This window comes from Mixophyes fleayi, chromosome 1 (assembly GCF_038048845.1).
Source record: "Mixophyes fleayi isolate aMixFle1 chromosome 1, aMixFle1.hap1, whole genome shotgun sequence".
Lineage (NCBI taxonomy): Eukaryota > Metazoa > Chordata > Amphibia > Anura > Limnodynastidae > Mixophyes > Mixophyes fleayi.
In genome coordinates, this window is record NC_134402.1 from 251,199,603 (window position 1) to 251,219,097 (window position 19,495).

At 36.6% G+C, this 19,495-nt stretch overlaps 1 protein-coding gene and 1 pseudogene across 24 annotated transcripts in view; one reads left to right on the top strand and one right to left on the bottom strand.

Annotated features, from left to right (window-relative positions):
- The window catches only part of PTPRD (protein tyrosine phosphatase receptor type D), a 1,423,918-nt gene that overhangs the window by 925,857 nt on the left and 478,566 nt on the right, over positions 1-19,495 (bottom strand). The gene's annotated exons all lie outside the window — the stretch shown is intronic.
- On the top strand, positions 2,030-2,147 carry LOC142136468 (5S ribosomal RNA; annotated as a pseudogene).

Here is a 19,495-nt window from a genome sequence, read left to right on the forward strand (position 1 = left end):
ACCTGGTACCCATGGCTGTGCCTTGTTGTTGTAGGTAGAATCCGCCTTCATACCAAAAGTAGTTGTGAGTTAAGATGAACTCAATGATTGATACAATGAAATCGACCTGTTGTGGCATAATGCCAGTATCTGATTCTAAAAAGGACCTAACGCTTTCTAGTCCTATTGAATGTTTGATGATAGTGTACAAGGAAGACACATCACATGTAACTAACCAATAGTTGGGTTTCCATTTTATGTCCTCTAGGAGTTGTAGAACATGAGTAGTATCTTGCAGATAGGCTGCTTGTGTCTTCACGTACGGTTGCAAGTACATGTCTATGTAATGGGATAGGTTTGATGTAATAGAGCCGATCCCTGATATAATGGGCCGTCCAGGGGGGTTGGTCAGGTGTTTATGGATTTTTGGCAAATAATAGATTACAGGGATGGTGGGGTTTTTATTGTAGATGTAGTTGTATTCATTGAGGTTAATTATGCCTCTATCGAGGCCTTCATGTAAAATATCTTTAAGAGTACTAGAGAATTCTAAGGTGGGGTCAGTTTTTAAATGTTGATAGGTGTCTGTGTCAGACAGTAGACGGTCCAACTCAGCTAGGTAATCTGATCGATTGAGTAATACAATTCCTCCCCCTTTGTCTGCTGGTTTTATTACTATCTCATCTAATTTTTGTAGATCTCTCAAAGCTTTATATTCCTCATTGGTGAGGTTCATTTGTGAATAAGGATTCTTTGTGGTTTTTAGTTTATCCAGATCTGATAGTACTAAGGTTTCAAATGTAGTTATTTCTTTACTCTTGAATTGTTTGGGATAAAAGTGAGAGGGGGGTTTGAGGTTAGTGTGTTTGTATAAGTCCGGACTCTGTCTAACTGTTGCTTCCACAGGAGTCTTAGAAAAATATCTTTTTAGGGTTAATTTCCTTACGTATTTGTGGATATCTAAAAATGTTTCAAATTTATTCATTTTATTAGTAGGGGCGAATTTCAATCCTTTGTTAAGTACACTAATTTCATGTGGTGTGAGAATATGCTCACTCAAATTAAAAATACCTATGGGGGCGATGTTCTCTTTGATTTTGGCGTTCCTTCCATGGCCTCCCCTTCCGCCCCGTCTAGTTGCCCTAACTTTCTTTTTGTTGTTGGTGATTTTATGTTTAGTTGGCTTAGTCCCAAAAACCTCGGGCCTAGACCTAAAAAATGACTGACCTGGTTGATGGGATTGGAGAGGTCGATGCTGATGTCTTCTGTGTTAATGTTGCTCACGTTACCATTGAGTTTGGATTGTGGGGTGGAGTATAGTGTCCTATTAGTGTCCTTGGTTGATGGTGATGTAATGGGTTTTGGGATTACAGGAGTCTGTGTTTGATGATCTATTTCAATAATAGATTCAGAATGTGTTGTTAATTCTTGCAACCATCCACTTTCAAATGATTGGATGGCTAATTGGCAATAATCAGATTCCAATGTGCTGCACGAAGTGCTTAATGATTCATCAATAACACTAGTATTGGCACATGTGTTAATTGTAATAGTGGGTACTGAATGTGTATCATGATGTATTATTGACATATATTGTTGATATGTAAGGCCAAGTTTTTTGTATGGCAATTGATCAATTGACGGTTTTAATTGTTTGTTGATATTGGAGAAAAGTAATGGAGTCCTAATTTGCTTAGTGGATTTTTTTGGATTAATATGTGTTTTACGTCTAAGTCCAAACTTATCTCTAGCATATTTGGATTTCTTCACATTAATGATTTCCGTTTCTTTTTTCTCTAAACGTGTTTTCATTAGTTCGATGAGATTGAGGTAAACAGAGTCATTTTTAAGAGGGTTGAGCTCCATATCAATAGTTGTGATATCTGATTCTATTTGTTTGAGATGTTTTTTATGTTGACCAATTAGGTCTTAATATAGAATTTGATTTATCCATTTAATATCTAGCATGTTCATATGATGAAAGCACAAATATATTCCATTACAGGTATTGGCGCCTCGGACAGACTACTCTAGGAGGTGAGTATAGTGAACCTAAGGTCATACCTCTCTGGTTATGCCCAATCTCGGTTGATCTTGGAAGCGAAGCAGAGAGGGCCAGGTAAGTAGCAGGATAGGAGACTACCTGCGAATACCTGGTACTATAGGTCCTATGTCTTCCCCCGGGAATCATGATCCCTGTGCGTCCAATACAGGAATACTATTACACCATGCATGGGCTGTATCGGCCCAACCAGCACTGTTGGCTCCATTATCCACATAGTGGACATACAATATAGACATACTAATCCCCTTTTTTATTTTTTATTTTTATATTTATTTTTATATTTATTTATATTTTTATTTTTATTTTTATATTTATTTTTATATTTATATATTATTTTTATTTTTATTTATGTTTTTTATTCCGATATATAAATCTTGTGTGTATATATATGTATATATACACATATATATATTTATTTAATGTATTAACATATAATGCCATCTTTTCTGCTTATCAGTTGTTTAGTAGGACAATACATATTAACTTCAGGTTAAAATTCTCCAGATCATAAATCTCATTTAAGATGATTTTTTTCACCCACTTTTGTGTTATATGTCAGCAGTAACACTACACAATTGGAATTTTTGTTTTCAGCTTCATACTTGCGCATATTGGTACACCCGCGCTGGTTACCCTATACATACCATCCCCAATTGTATTCTAGTGATGGACCTTATATTTACAGTCATTCTCCTTACAATTAACCTATATTTATTATACCAGCTACCCACATTGTATGCTTAATCAATTATATCCATTTAACATTCTATGGAACAAATAACAATACATTATGGGAAGTTTCATTTAATATCCATTTATATCAGTTTTAGGTCACCACGCTGAGATGTAATGTAACTTTTAATCACCCAATGTTAATATGCGAGTCGCATCAGGACTATTATTGTTTTAATGTATATTGGACTTTATGACATGAACCTCCAGCCAACATCTATACACGGATAACCAATTTTTTGGATAACCAATCACCTCTTTCTATGCTTTATTTAAACATCCCATTATGAACACAAAATAAACCCTTGAAAAAGTCCAGCTAGGACGAAACGCGTTGGGACACGCCCACTTCACGTAACGTCAATCTGACAGGCACCACGAGGGATTCCCTACAGAACTATGCCCTGCACAGCTCTAACTCGCAGGAACTAAGAGCGATCATACCACCTTGCCGCGCGGCCGCTGTGAGGAATCATAACAGCAAGTACTTAAACTCGAGCATCACTATTTTTATTTTTATTTTTATTTTTATGCATATACTTTTTAATTTTTATTTTTTCAATGGGAGAATAATTGTACCTCCTATCAGTTGGTGTCATGGCAACACCATATACATCTGCACCATAATTAGGACGGCTATAACTCTACACCAGTCTCCTATATCTGCTATTTTATTCGGATCAAATACTAATCCACTACATGTACAATTGGCTGGAGGCCATCAATTCTAAATGTACCATCCTTATGGTTTGACTGTTCACCACGTATATGGCTATTAATGATTGGTATTTAAACATGTTGATTTACCATTGTATTTTTTATTGATTGTATATAGTGTTATACAGGCGATTTTTAACCTAATTTGTAATAATTGGTATGTATTAAATTGTATCTATTTGCCATTTTTTGCACTCAGGTTTTTTACTAAAACTGTATTACCAACAAATCATTATTTATTATTGATTAACTGGTTCTATATCAGTGAGGCACATATAGACAATGAGCGCCTAGTTAATTCTGTCATTAAAGCAAATGTTATACATTTTCTTTCAGGGTAGGAAAGGCTTTCATTTCTATTGTTTTATAACTAATAACTAATGTATTTTGTATTTAGATTTCTTTGTATAAACGGGCAATAATTCCAAGACATACTCTTTCATTATTTCATCCATTGTTATGATATGTTGTGCAATATAAGAAATGTATCCACTTGTACAATAGTCTACCCCTTCCCCCTGTCACCCCAGTCATTTGCTGCTCACTGTAGGAGCAAGCTTGGTGACTTACAAAATGTAGGTGCAGTAGTGGAATAAAACTATTTTGACCACTCCTATCCTTACTCTTCTGACATTGTCAGCCTCCACACTACAGTGATTGCAGGAAGGAGCACATGTGACTTGGGTGTCACTCTGCGGTCCTTCTGCAGTCAATAACTGCAAAGTGGCTGGGTGGGGAGAAGCATGATAGGAGAAATGCAATGACGTGAGGCGAAAACCTAGTCTCTTCCATCCCTAAGAATGTACCGTCTGAGGCCAGGTACTTGTATTGAAAGATGATAAAGGTGCATAAATGGTTTTAAAAGTCCCCACCAAGGTTTGCTGTGACTTCTATGTACCAATGTGCTCAATTATTCAGGGAAGTAATAAGGTGGATTAGTGGAACAGACCAAGGCTGGAGGTAAACAATTGAGCAGTTGGTATCTTTTTTGTAGAATTGGGACTACATTGACATATCCACCAACATTCCAAAGCAAAATGTAGGACTCAATAAGCCAATGCCTCTGAGCCACCATGCCACACTCTGATCCACCCTTATTTGATGGTACTGCATCTCAAATAAGTAAGCTTGTCTTATTTATAACCTAAAGATTATGACAGTCTTGGGAAGATTGTCAGGTTTGCATTTATCCTATGTAATCAATTGGTCCCTGTGTACTTTCATAAAAGCACAGACTCTATTTGGTAACTGTGGCAGTAACTTTGCCAGCTTTGACAGTGCTTAAGGGAGCCCACAACCATCAAATTGAAAGGATGTACATTTTTTACATACAACAGGTAGGCAGATGGTTAACATGTTTTAACAAATACATAGCTTATTTTCATTAAGGGATATATGTCCTGTCTAAGTATTTCAAAGAAAAGGTATACATTTATGTTAGGTGTTTTGAGCTCACAGGCCAAATAATATTCAAAATTGAACAAATCCAACTGAATATATGGAGGTTTCTGGAAAGGTGGGAAACAGTAAGAGAGATAGTAAAATACTTTTACCAACCCTGATATATACAGTAGGTTATCAGTAATTTGTTAGTTTTAAAACAATACATTCAGATCATTCAGATTAGAAAAATTCTTATGATTTCCACATTTTCCAAACTAAATTTTCCACCTAATGGGGTTTTTTAAAATCTGCAGAATTCATACTAGTTCTTACAGTAAGGAGCCTGCCGTCTAGTCAGCCTCATAGTGCAAAAGCCATTGTGTGATGAATTGGGCTTAGTATTTCAAAAGGTGCCCTTATGTATGGGAAGCTCATGGATGTGTCAGGACAATGGTAAGATTTTTGGTATTAAGATATTTAAATGAAATTTAAGGAGTGAAGATGGTGAACTGACAGTGGCATCCTATATTTTCATTGGGGTTTTTAGTCTATAGGATCACAAATTTCCCATATTCAAAAACACAAAAGTGATACATATACTAAAGATAGTCCTAATGTCTTCTTACGCTAATAAAAAATTAAAGATATTATATGAGGTTGGAATGAGCAGCATTTTAGAAGATAAATTGAAAAGTGTAACTTATAAAAAGAGTGTGTGCTTAATTTTAAAGTGTTTTTTTTATTTTTTCCACCATGCAGACTTCAGGATGGACCCTTAATCCTTCCATAGTAGGTGCAGAGTGATTTTAATGTGTCTATTCCAAAAGCACTTCTACCTCACAGCACTGGGGTCATGAGTTCGATTCCCGACCATGGCCTTATCTGTGTGGAGTTTGTATGTTCTCCCTGTGTTTGCGTGGGTTTCCTCCGGGTGCTCCGGTTTCCTCCCACACTCCAAAAAAAACATACTGGTAGGTTAATTGGCTGCTATCAAAATTGACCCTAGTCTGTGTTTCTGTCTGTGTGTGTGTGTGTGTGTGTGTGTGTGTGTGTCTATGTGTGTATGTTAGGGAATTTAGACTGTAAGCTCCAATGGGGCAGGGATTGATGTGAATGAGTTCTCTATACAGCGCTGCGTAATTAGTGTCGCTATATAAATAACTGATGATGATGAGCATGCACTTATATACGCATGTGGTAGAAAAATAGATGCATTTCTGCATAATGCAATGAAAAGTGCATCTATATTATTGCACAGTAATAATTTACCTGTACTAGATATAAAATGCAAAATATTACTTAAACTCGAGTTAAAACTGTGTTACTACTAATACACACTGAAGCATTTAGGTGACTACTCGCATATTAAAAACATAATTTGTGAGTAGTGACATCACTATTCTCAGATAAGTAGTCAGACAATTTGTTTTAGTTTTTTACATGGCTACTCAACAATCCCAAAAATATAATTTGCACTAAATAATTACAATGTCATCCTACTGTATCTCTTGTATTACGTACATGTCACACATTATTGATGTCTTACTTATTGATTTCACAGCTAAAATCTATCATAAACCATAAGGTCCTCAACGTGGTCATGGATTTTTTCATTAAAATTAAGAGTGATCCAGCATGAAGGGTAAATGTTGCAATTTACTGTAGCTGTGTAGCATCACCATCACATAATTAAAGCGCTGTTAATCACAATGAAATTCAATCATAGACTTTCTAAAATTATACTGATATCATTAAATATAATTATGTGTAAATTGGAAAGGTTAATAATTTGTGCAGAGAATTATAGACATCACTTTTTATAGTTCTTATATAGTAGCATGACTAATAAGATAAATGCATCTTTAAACTGAACATTAATGAGTATCAATGATATTAGAACAGCCTCATCAAAATTCTGTAAATAAGCAAATTAACAGTTGTCATCATTAGAGGAGTGCAATTAATGTTTTGGTGTCATGTACCAACATGTAAAAATGCATGTAGAAAGGAAAAATATAGAAAAAGAGTCATCAGGGGGTACCAAACCCAACTTGTATTTTTTTGAATGGTACAAAAACAATATAACAGAGGTAGGGAATTCTAGACCGGATCAATGTAAGGTTGCTTTTGAGCCTATCACATGATGCTCACATCCTCACCTGAAATGCCAGGTATGCTCACTGCTGTTGAAATTCCCAACCATACAGCGATAGGTATTGCAATGTTATACGCTATCACCTTTTATTTTTAACAAACACTACTTGTGGTTAACCACTTATCAGCAATTCAGCTTTTTGCTGAAGCAAATACCTAAAAGTTGCTGAGTCTCTTGGAAGTTTCTGCAGAAGTTTTCTTTTTGCTGTTGTAAAAATTGGATAAACTGTTAAGACTTGGGTCTATGGAGTAATACAAAACAAGTGTATTCATGGTGACAACACATATTCCAAATGAATTTGGGATACAGATCTGCCTGTTTAGTAGTCATGAGTGTTAACTCTAAAACACTGATGTTGTAAGACTTTAACCAAGGTTAAAGCCCAGTTTCAGATCCTGCTTTTATCAATAGTATAATATATTATAATATATTTTAGTATGAGATAATTATGAGAGAAATAGTTAAACTGAATACTACCAAATCATGTGTTTTTCTTATTCTATAGTGAAAAACCATGAGCTATGATACGTTTGGCAGTGGAAAAGTATTTATGTGAAGACAATGCTGTAAGCAAGACAGAACATTCAATGATACTGATAATTCCTTAGACAAGATGTTCTGTTTCTGAAAACTCTTATTAATTGAACTTCTTTGTATTTCTAGGGCTATAAACAAGATGTTATAGTTAATAGGGTCAGTTTGCAAGATGTATTTACTATATGTGTCATTAATGCTTTTGTGCAGATGATTATGACTTATTTTTTGTATAGATGTTCATAATGCAGAAATAGTATAAATATTAAGAGTCGTGCATAGAATAGTGAGGGGCAAAATTAAGTAACTGGAAGGGCTGCAGGACTGGTCCTCCAGTCTTCAAGGGCGTCTCCCAGAGGTAGGAAGGAAACCATAGTGCATACTCCTCTGGGATGCCGCATGACTTCCCTGCACTGTGCAAAGGAGATCATGTGACACAGAAGTCGGCTGCTGCTGTCCTGATATGATCGGGAGCAGCCGGCTGGGAGGCCACAAGAGAAGGCTCCCTGTTTACCGCAGAGATAGAATCCTGAAACACTTATCTGCTCACTATGAATTGCATGCTGTGTTTCCCCCTTCAAGAGTTACTCTAGTTGCTCTTACCTGTCTGGACTATGTCTCAGAACATTAAAAACTGCTTTACAGAAACTAAATGACCCTGATATTTCAACTGATCGATTTGCCAACAATTTAGGTTCAGTCCTTCTCAAAGAATCAAAACCTCTGAGTTTTTGATGTGCTGTTAATGTGCTTCTCATTAATTCAGCAAGGGTCTATTCAATTTACTCAAGTCCTGCTGAATGCTTGAAAGGCACATAAAAATACACATACACTTTTCATACACTTTTCTCTTTTTTCATGTGCTGTAGTGGACTCTGTTTATGGAATTCTGTCCAATGACACCTCTTTTGGTATATGAACTTAATTGCATATAGAGGCAAATATGTGTAATACAGCTCTCTCTCTCTCTCTCTCTCTCTCTCTCTCTCTCTCTATATATATATCTACAAGTTAACCCGTGCATGATACTCATGCATTCTAGTCAAATCAAGATACTTAAGGTCTTAAAAAGGTTCTCGTCATGCATTTGGGCCTAGCCCAGGCCTCCTCAGGGGAAGATCATTACTTCCCGACGCAAGCACCCTTTTTAACGTGTGTTCATGAGGTAAAATTACCTCACGAAAATGAGTTTGACCCCTCAACTCGTAAATTTAGCCTTTGCTACCTCTCCCACGGGGGGAAGGGGGGATGATGGAAGTTAACTGACTTGACTATTCTAATTTTTTGTCAAATAATGTCAGTATAACAAATTTCAGGTCAATTGGATGAGCCCTTTCTAAGAAAATAGTTTTTTCCACACACACACACACACACACACACACACACACTAACGCACGCCTCTACACATGTGTGTTCATGAGGTAAAATTACCTCACGAAAATGAGTTTGAGCCCTACCAAATTTCAGCCCTTTTTGAATTTTTTTCCCCACACACACTAAGAATTTAGTAGGTCAGTGTATAACTCTGGTTTTTTTTTTCCACACACAGACGCCACTAAGCATTTATATATTAGATAATATAAATGTCTAGTGGCGTGTGTTAGTCTGTCTGTGTGTGTGTGTATGGAAAAAATAAAACCAAGCTGCAGCGCCACCTGCTGGGCGGAGTTATACACTGACCTATTAAATTCTTAGTGTGTGTGGAAAAAAAAAATTCAGAAAGGGCTGAAATTTGGTATACTAAGATGTTTTTAATTTGTTAATTTAATTTGTTAATTGTTAAAAGTGTTTATAAAGATTTAAAAAATATATATATATATTTCTTGAAGGAGAAGTGACAGTTGGGAGTGGTTGGTGGTTGCCGGGGGTGACAGTGGGGAGTGGTTGGTGGTTGCTGGGGGTGACAGAGTGAGAGGAGTGTGATACTCAGGACCGCTGAGAGACATCCCTGTGTCTGGATAGACATCTGAATAGATGTGGCGATGAAAATGAAGGATGAGGTGATGGAGAAGAATGATGAGGTGGTGACATATGGACAAAAGCACGTTAAAAAAGGGCGCTTACGTCGGGAAGTAACGCTCTTCCCCTGAGGAGGCCTGGGCTAGGCCCAAATGCATGACAAGAACCTTTTTAACACCTTAAGTAGCTTGATTTGACTAGAATGCATGAGTATCATGCACGGGTTAACTTGTATATATATATATATATATATATATATATATACTGAAACAAACTTTATGAACATTTTTTTGCCCAGAAGAGGGTTCAACAGTATGTTAATATTTCAGCTGGGCAGCACTACCATCCACAGCAGAGGTGATTAGTATATACAGTGCTGGACAGAGCTCTTTTTTTGTTTTTCTAGAATACTAAAAGTACTACTGTGGCGGAGGGGATTAGTGATGGAGAGAAGAAAATTGTGATATTTTAGCATAATGGGTGCAATACTTCCAGAACATCTCCTCTGTGAACATAAGTTTTTTTCCCAACATGTACTTAATTACTCTTCTGGTGATAGGTAGTCTTTAAGTTGGCCAAACTGTAATATGTATCAACACACATATGGTACATTCACTGGAATTATGAGAAATGTGTCACTAACCTTATGCCCACATCATTGAAAATTTGGATTGCCAGTGTTGGCCCGTTTAATCTTATGGTTTTCATGTCAATGTTTTGCATATATCATGCTATGATCAAGCCATGAACAGGTCATGTACACATAAACATTACCATATATTGAGACATATTCGGCCATACCTGTATAAAATGTATGGGTATTTTTAAAACACATACATTTTATGTTATTAATTTCTTGTACTACATTGTAAGTTCAGCATGTCTGTACTGCATAGGTTCTATATTAATCTTGGCAACCACTCAACAGTCACTAAACCCAATAGAGGGTACTCAGAGCAGAATTTTGCAACCAATAAAATGCAATAGAGATGTTTTAAAATGGTTCTCACCACTTTTCTTGTTGCTGATGGTTTGGCCACAATTAAGAAAATCCATAACAGAACAATAGAATAGGAATTAAATTAAAAAAAATAAAACGAAAGACAAAAAAAAGAACAAATAAAGTGTTTTTAAAATAATAGCGGTAGGAATGTTTGTTTTTATTAAAGTTTTTAACAGCAGGTCTTGTTCTCTATTGTCCACTGTTACATGGGAAATATGGCTCCTTGCCCATTAAATAGAATTCATGGGAGATGTAACAGCATCAGTAGTTATTTAGTTAGTGGTCTTCTTTCAAATCCTCATCCCCCAGATTTTCTATAAGAACCTGTAAGCATTTACATTTGAAAGAACTGACCTATAAACGTGTATTTAGCATAGAAAGGGTTAATATTACATTAAACGTACTGCAGCTGCAAATATTAGATTTTTCGATATGGCCCGTTTTATTAATATGATTTTACTCATTAATGTGACGCCAAATAAAATTAAATATTTCTTTTTAATACATAAAATATACAATTACTACCTTTTCCAGACATCACTGGAATAATTACTGTTTCAATGGATTCTTGCTGCAGGAGGAATTAAAGTAAAGCAATAACACTGTTCTCAAGTAACAAAGATTTGTTTGACAATCTATTCTGTGAAGCTGGCAAGAGCAATTGATGAGGCAGAAGTGCCAAATGCGTCTATTACTGTAACTCAAGTAAAGAAACGGCATTTAGTGGCGGAATTCTAAGAGCAGCACAAGCTACTGTCAAATCTAAAGATACACTCAATCACCAAACACTTAATATATACAGTGAATTTAATGGCAAAAAGAAACATAATTTTTTATTAGCAATGGTAATCCGTAGCTGTGATAGTTAAAATATACATTCTTAGTTTTCATGATTCACTAATATGATAGGAGAGCAGAATATACATTATACATTTCAGTTCCTTAGGACATAACTTAATACAATTAATTTCCACTGACCTGATGCTTGGAATAAAATATTTTGGCTGCCTAAACAATTGGCAGCCGTCCTGTTCTTGGCATCAGAATGAATGTATGATTTGCTTGGCTGAAATGCTCTAAATACTCTATGTAATTGCTGTAACTATTACTAGTAATAACGTTTTTCTATGAAATGTTTATTGAATTTATTCATAAGGCACATTTACCGCAGCCTCATTACCAAGTGCTTGTCATTGTTGTTGCATATCTATCTTATACGGCCTTCAAGTGAACTTTAATTTTAGCACTTTGCAAAGTTTTTTAGTTGGCTTAAATGTGAGCAGATGCCACCCTACCTATGCATATTGTTGTGAATGTCTAATTTCAGCTTTATGAGCCTAGATAATATGCCATAAATACAAAAGGTGATTGCTATCAAGGACATAATTACCATAGGTGTAGAGGGTGCTTCTGCTATGGGGCCCACAGGTGAGGGGGGCATGCTTTCCCTGTCAATGTACCATGTGTATGGGAGTTTCTTGCCTTTGGGAGGCACATGGAGGTCCTTAACAAATTTTTGCTATGGGACATGCATATGTCTAATTATGCCCCTGGCTGCTATTACCTGCTATACATACAGTTAATCAAATTTATTTTGTTAATATCAGTGGTTCTGCAGTATTACATTTAAGATGGCCCCATCCCATTACTTCCATTAACCCTTAAACCTTTTAAGGCAAACACCCTTCATGGTGAAAAAAGAACTTTATTCAAACAGCTGCATATCTATACAGGGCCTTGGTGTACTCATTGTAGCTTCAGCCTTCTAAAACAATTCATACTGAAGGAATGATTTCCCACATAATTACGGCTATGTATTTTATCTGGATCTTTTAAGGATTAGTTATTGTTATTTTCAGTAAAAATCTATAATCACTTCTCATGAGTATTTATTATCTAAAAGAGTGAAGCACACTTAAAATACACTTTGTGCCCTTTACATGTTTAAAGAGGTGTTGTTGATGTGCCTGCTTTTTAAAATAGATAATCAGAATTCAATTATTAAACTTTTTTTGATCCTTCATTGCTGAATGCTTAGATGGTAACAAAATATTAAAACCTGTAGAAATCCGAAACTTGATAGAACCTTCCTCATCTATATTGCTATAATGACCTATTTAACAAGATGTCCAGTATGCTTTTCATACTGTAATAAAGTTTGACATTTGAGCCAACAGCAATGGACTTTTTCTTGTATAACCTCCACTAATAGCAGAAAAAGACATGCGCTCCCAACCGCTTGTCCTCGTTTGTGACAACACTATGAAACAGGAATTCATGATGTAGAATTGTTCGTAGGTGTCACAAACTAACACAAAATGTAACAGATGTGGCAAGTAGAGAAATTTGACATGTTAGGAAACAAGTTAAATGAGTAATATTCAGCAAGTTTTCTTTCTCACTATTTAAATATAGACTTGTTAAAAGTTGACACAACGAAAGGTGAAATGTTATGAAAAATCACACATTTTAAAAATACATTATAGATTATAGATTTACAAATATGATAATTTCATAATTGGTGGAATTTAAAATCTGTTCATGTATTTATTTAGGCTATTTCGGCATCAATGGTTGCTGTTATTTCATGATGCACCAGTTATACAAAATATTTCTTATATAAACCATCATCAGTTAATGTGGTCTTATAGACCCCTGTCCATTACACTGGGGTAGCAAAGTTTCAACTCCAAAGTCTTGTTCATTTCTATGACCTCCACAGTCCAGGGGTTCAGTGAGAGCCCCAACATTTTCCAGTGTGGGTCTGGTAATCTTTGGGAGGTGAAGAAATGCTGTTTTGTGTGCCTCCAAATTCTCCCCTGCCTGCAAGATAATTTCTTAAAAACATAGTAGCTTGCATTTCCTCATGAAGAATTCACATAGATGTATACAGAAAGGTATGGTTGTACTTTGGACTGGGTTAGAGTTACTCAGATAGGACTAAGATAGGGCAAGTTTAGGGTTTCAAAGACTATTTCAATCTATAACAATGCCAAAGCAACATAAACAGATGGAGCACAGAGTCTTTGGCAGAGATCTCTATTTTTTGAGCACTTGCTTAGTGAGCATTAGAGTTGAGCACTTAGGGAATTCAATAATGAAATTTAGAAGTCTGCAATCAATTTGTTGATTTGGCAGTTACAATGGTATTTCCTACAGGAACATCCTGTGAAGCTAGGATCCTCCATCAACAAACCCATCTTTTTTCTTTGTATGATTCAAAAGGATAGGAGTTAGGGATCATCATCATCATCAATTTATATAGCGCCACTAATTCCGCAGCCCTGTACAGAGAACTCATTCACATCAGTCCCTGCCCCATTGGAGCTTACAGTCTAAATTCCCTAATATACACACACATAGACAGACAGACTAGGGTCAATTTTAATAGCAGCCAATTAACCAACCAGTATGTTTTTGGAGTGTGGGAGGAAACCGGAGGAACTGGAGGAAACCCACGCAAACACAGGGAGAATATACTAATGCCACACAGATAAGGCCATGGTTTGGAACTGAACTCATGACCTCAGTACTGTGAGGCAGAAGTGCTAACCACTAAATCACCATTGGTGTTTGCTAGCATTCTTTTTAGCTTTTGCAAATTAAAATTGTACTTCTTTTGTTTTTACACTTTACAAATTATATTTATTAGTTAGATATCTGGTTTGTAAGTCAAATTTGATTATATTGAGCATAGTGATTGTATTAGAATCATTTTAACCACACTAACTGCTGTATTTACCTGTGTGAAAAATAATTATGAAGAACATAATTAGACTAACATAACAAAAAAAAGGATCTGAAGCACAGGTACAAGTGTATTTGTTTGAGGGAATAAAAGAGACAATTATCTGACACAATTAGAATATCCTCTTTTTAATAATATGAACCACACTTACGGTGGTATACCTTTGAGAGAAATAAGACTGCATAAAAGACAAATCTAAGTTGCATTTATAACACATTTTAGTGATGTGATTAGAATACATTTTTTTAAAGGATCAGAGCCGCACCTACTGGCAGTAGAGTTAAATTTATGGTTAGACAGGCAATTGGTATACACAGTAGATATACCCTATTACCTAATAATTTCAGCCACAAATACAACAATATTTGTTTTTGTGAGCAAAGCCTTTCGAAGCCCTAGGTAAGCAAAAGGACAAATAACCATCATTGTTTTATTCCTGGTTGCCAGACAGAAAACTTTCATGTGGTATAAAAATTAAGTATAAGTCAATTATCTATAATCACACCATCGGCCGTATTTATTTCAGTGAAAAATGTGCATTTATAAGACAGACAATGTGAGCCCTATCAGAATTAATAGTATTTTAATAATATATAATTACACCTAGTGCAGTAATTGTTTAAGTGAAAAGGGGTGAGTATGACAGAAGCAATTTTCTGGCTATATAGGGAGTAAGGGTAATTATATAATCTGTAGCCCCATGTATTGCTGTAATTACAGTGAAAACAAGCTATTGTAAGTCTGTATGAGCTGAAAGACAAAACCTTATTCCAATTTGTATAATGTAAATTATACATAGAAATGTTTTAACTGCAACATACCTATTAAGGACATATATTATAAGATGTGCACAAGCTCTATGTAAATCGACAAATCTGCAGTGTACACACTGAACAATATATGTTTGTAGAGTAGCGGAACTGTTTAAAAGGCAGAGCTCAGTAGGAATCACTATTCATATAAGAGACACTTAGGGGGGAATTTAATTGGGCGCGTTAGTTGAAAAAGTAACACGGCCTGCACACTATTACCATTATTGCGGTAGTTTTAACGCTGGCTTACTTCGGGGGGAATCGAATTCCCCCCTTAGAGACATTTCTCCTGTCATACAGAAGAAGTGTTAAATTGGCTACATGCAACTTTTATAAGGTTTTGGTCACGTGATAGTGACTGTTGCAGTGTGATTAGGTTATTTTCATTTAATTGACAGTGATTTATTTGATTCTGCAGGAAGCAGTTTTATTATTATTATTATTATTATTATTATTATCATTTATTTGTTAGGCGCCACAAGGTATCCGCAGCACCGCACACAGTACTAACAGTAGACTATACAGGGTGAAACCATACAGAACAATGAACAAAAAGTACCGATACTTCAGAAACTCCGGCCAGTCATATGCAGTAAAGCCGGAGCGGAAGAACAGATATGGAGACAGGAGGGGAGGGGGCCCTGCTCATACAAGCTTACATCCTAAGGGAGGGTAAACAGACCAGGCACAAGAGGAGCCATTTGAGGGAAGAGGAGAGAAGGGAGGACAAGCAAAAGGGAGGAGATGAGGGTTAAGTAGAAGGTTGGTAGGCTTTGAGGAAGAGGTGAGTTTTGAGTGCACGTTTGAAGGAGCACAGAGTAGGAAAGAGACATATGGAATGAGGGAGGTTGTTCCAGAGAAGGGGGGCTGCACGGGAAAAGTCTTGGATTCTGGAGTGGGAAGAGGTGATAAAAGTGGAGGAGAGGCGGCGGTCGTTGGCCGAGCGCAGGGAGCGGGCAGGAGTGTGAATGGAGAGTAGGTTAGAGATATAAGGGGCAGTAGAGTTGGAGAGAGCCTTGTAAGTGGTGGTGAGGAGTTTGAAAAGGATTCTGTAGGGCAAGGAGAGCCAGTGTAAGGCAAGACAGAGAGAGGAGGCAGAGGAGGAGCGGCGTGAGAGGAAGATGAGTCTTGCAGCCGCATTGAGTATAGAGCAGAGGGGTGAGAGACGGGAGTGGGAGAGGCCAATGAGGAGGAGGTTACAATAAACGAGGCGGCAGATGATGAGTGCGTGGATGATAGTTTTGGTGGCATCCTGAGAGAGAAAAGGACAGATGCGGGCGATGTTGCTTAGTTGGAAATGACAGGCTTGGGCAAGGGAGTGAATGGGGGGGCAAAAGAGAGAGAGGAGTCGAGGGTGACACCCAGGCAGCGAAGTTGGGTGACAGAGGAGATGATGGTGTTATTGACGACAATAGAGAGGTCATGGTGGGATGGGAGTCTGGGCAGAGGAAAGACAATGAGTTCAGTTTTAGAGATATTGATTTTGAGAAAGCGCTTGGACATCCAGGAGGAGATGGCGGAGAGGCAGTCTGATACCCGATCGAGGAGGGTGGAGGAAAGATCAGGAGAGGAGATATAGAGTTGAATGTCATCAGCATAAAGGTGATACTGAAGACCGAAGGAGGAGATGAGAGCACCAAGGGAGGAAGTGTAGAGGGAAAAGAATAGAGGGCCAAGAACAGAGCCCTGCGGGACTCCTACGGGGAGAGGGTAGGGGGAGGAGGAAGATCCAGACGTGGATACAGAGAAGGAGCGATTAGCGAGGTATGAGACGAACCAGGCATGGACAGAACCAGAGAGGCCGAGAGAGAGAAGAGTTTGCAGCAGGAGGGGGTGGTCCACGGTGTCAAAGGCTGCAGAGAGGTCAAGCAGGATGAGTACGGAGAAGTGACCCTTGGATTTGGCTGATAGGAGATCATTAGTAACCTTGGCCAGGGCAGTTTTGGTATAAACTAATCCCAATCTTGATTCAGGGTGGATTAATAAAATTATTCAGTGGACCTTAATTGTTGTTGATTTTATGACTGATAGTCAATTGCAACAAAGCAAGTGTACAAGGGTCTATATTCTGGTATGTACAGTAAACAACAATATAATTTTGTATTTAAAATACACAATTTTTAAAGTATTTTATCAGAATTTCTTATACAAGTAGCACAAAAAATTATTTCATAAGTGGCACATAAAACTAAGATAGCAATGTAGCATGATTTATTTATTTTTTATAAAAAAGACTTTGGTCACCATGCATAAAATTGATCAAATTAGAGAAACACTTATTGCCTGGGATCAATGAAGAATATTCATGACAACATTATGGATTTGTCTAGAGATATTTCTGTGAATCTAAATAACTTCACAGGTATTGTAAGCTTCTATATCACAAAGAAATGCTCAAAAGAGCTGAATCTGGAACAAGTCTCCTGTGTGTTTTTACTTACACATGTCTAGAATTTCATTATTGCTTTTGAAATACTTTTATACTGTGGTTTTGACTGTGATGTTTTTGGAAGCATTTCAACATAAAAAAACAAATAGAAATAAATGGCAAAGCAGCAAAGAAATCTTGTTAATTCCCAACAGTATACAGATAATTCTTATTTCCATCTAAAATTGTAATGTATTTGTGTTTTCATTTGTGTGTTACTCACTTTATACATAAAAGGGTTAGCAGTACAATAGTAAAATAGTTAGCTATAAGTTCTGCTGCTTGAATAACTTCATAAGTAGTTAACAGATTAAATTAAACTGAATATACTAAAATTTAACCAGGAAAAAATATAGGTAAAATATGTAACCATACATAGCTTATCCCAGATAAGTGGTGGATTTTGGATACTGAGGATTCTAATATTATTATTATTCATTGTAGTAATATTAATAAAAAAATTATAATAATATGTAGGGTTAAAACAACTTGTGCAGTGGGAGCCTGTTAATTGTACGGCTGGGATAAAGTACCCATCTTTTTGAATCTTTTGTTGTCATAAATTGAGCAACTTGACTTTTTTTCTATTTGTAACTCTGTGTTCATGCTCTCAGTGTTTTGAGTTAAAAACATCTAATTGGTAAAGCTATCTTGAAAGTGTTGCATGCCATATATGCATATATTTACAAATTTGTGTATATCATTTTTTTTAATAAAAATTGTACACCATTATTTATATCTCATTAAAGCTAGACTAGATAAGTAGTGAACCTATTTTGCAATTTGGCAAATTTCTGAACTTTGCTGTTGCAAATTGTTCCTAATTCCCTCAAAATGCATCAAATTTATAGTGCCCAATTGAGAATCAGGCCCATCACAGTGTATGGAACAGAAATAAATCAATTAGTAAGCGTCAACTAGTGTCAAATGTCAAAAGTCTTATCTTAGACTCTGAGACTCCATCTTCCTGTATTGTCCTAGCGGAAAATGTCTGAGGCTGCTACTTTCTAGCAATATTTTTTTCTGTCCTAATCATTAATGTTATAGGTGTACAAATTAGAGATGTTTTGGTTTTTGTTTTGACAAAACCGCCCTCGCGTGTTTTGGTTTTGGTTTTGGATCTGTATTTTTTAGAAAAATAGCTAAAAGATGCTAAAATCACTTAATTTTGCTCTTTTTTTGTTCCTACATTATTAATATCCCCAATAACACTAATTTCCAGTCATTTCCAGTCAATTTTGGACACCTCATAGGTCACAATTTTATTTTCATACACTTTCTGACAAAGACTGCAGTGACCTGCTAAGCGGCAGAGCAACGATACAAACACACTGCAGTTCATAGCATATTTAGGAAACATTGCCACAAAGCAGTGGCAGAAAAGAAAAGTGGTGAAAGTTGGTATTGTCCTTGGGCCCTCCCACCCACCCTTATATAAGATATTGAAAAGGACGTGTACAGTTTAACAAAGCAAGTACTCCAGCGTCAAGCAGTGCCACTTTTGTGGCTGAAGTGCTTGGTTTGTTTGGGCCCCCACAAAACAAGCTACCAATAGCTTAGCTGCCTTAAGCCTAACAGTACTGTCAATGAACTCTACATTATTAAACCATGCCTGCTCGTGCTGCATCTTTAATTTCCTTCACCTCTGTGGATACTTCCCTCTCATTCCTGAAGAACTGCCAAACGTATGTAGACACAGGAATGGATAATACAACTGGAGTGGCAATAGATCTGCTACACAAAGACTGTGACACGGAACATGTGGGCAGCATGGAATCTGCCATATTGGAATACGCTGCATTGAACAGAAATTTAAACCAATATATAGACGCAGCTGAGGAGACCATACTTAAGTTAAAATGTGAACCACCGGATGAGCTCCCGGATTTAAGAGAGCTTGTACATGAGAGATACACTGCGGTTCAGAAGAATAATAGGTCCTGAGGCAGGACGAAAAATATGTTCAGTTTAAAGAACAGC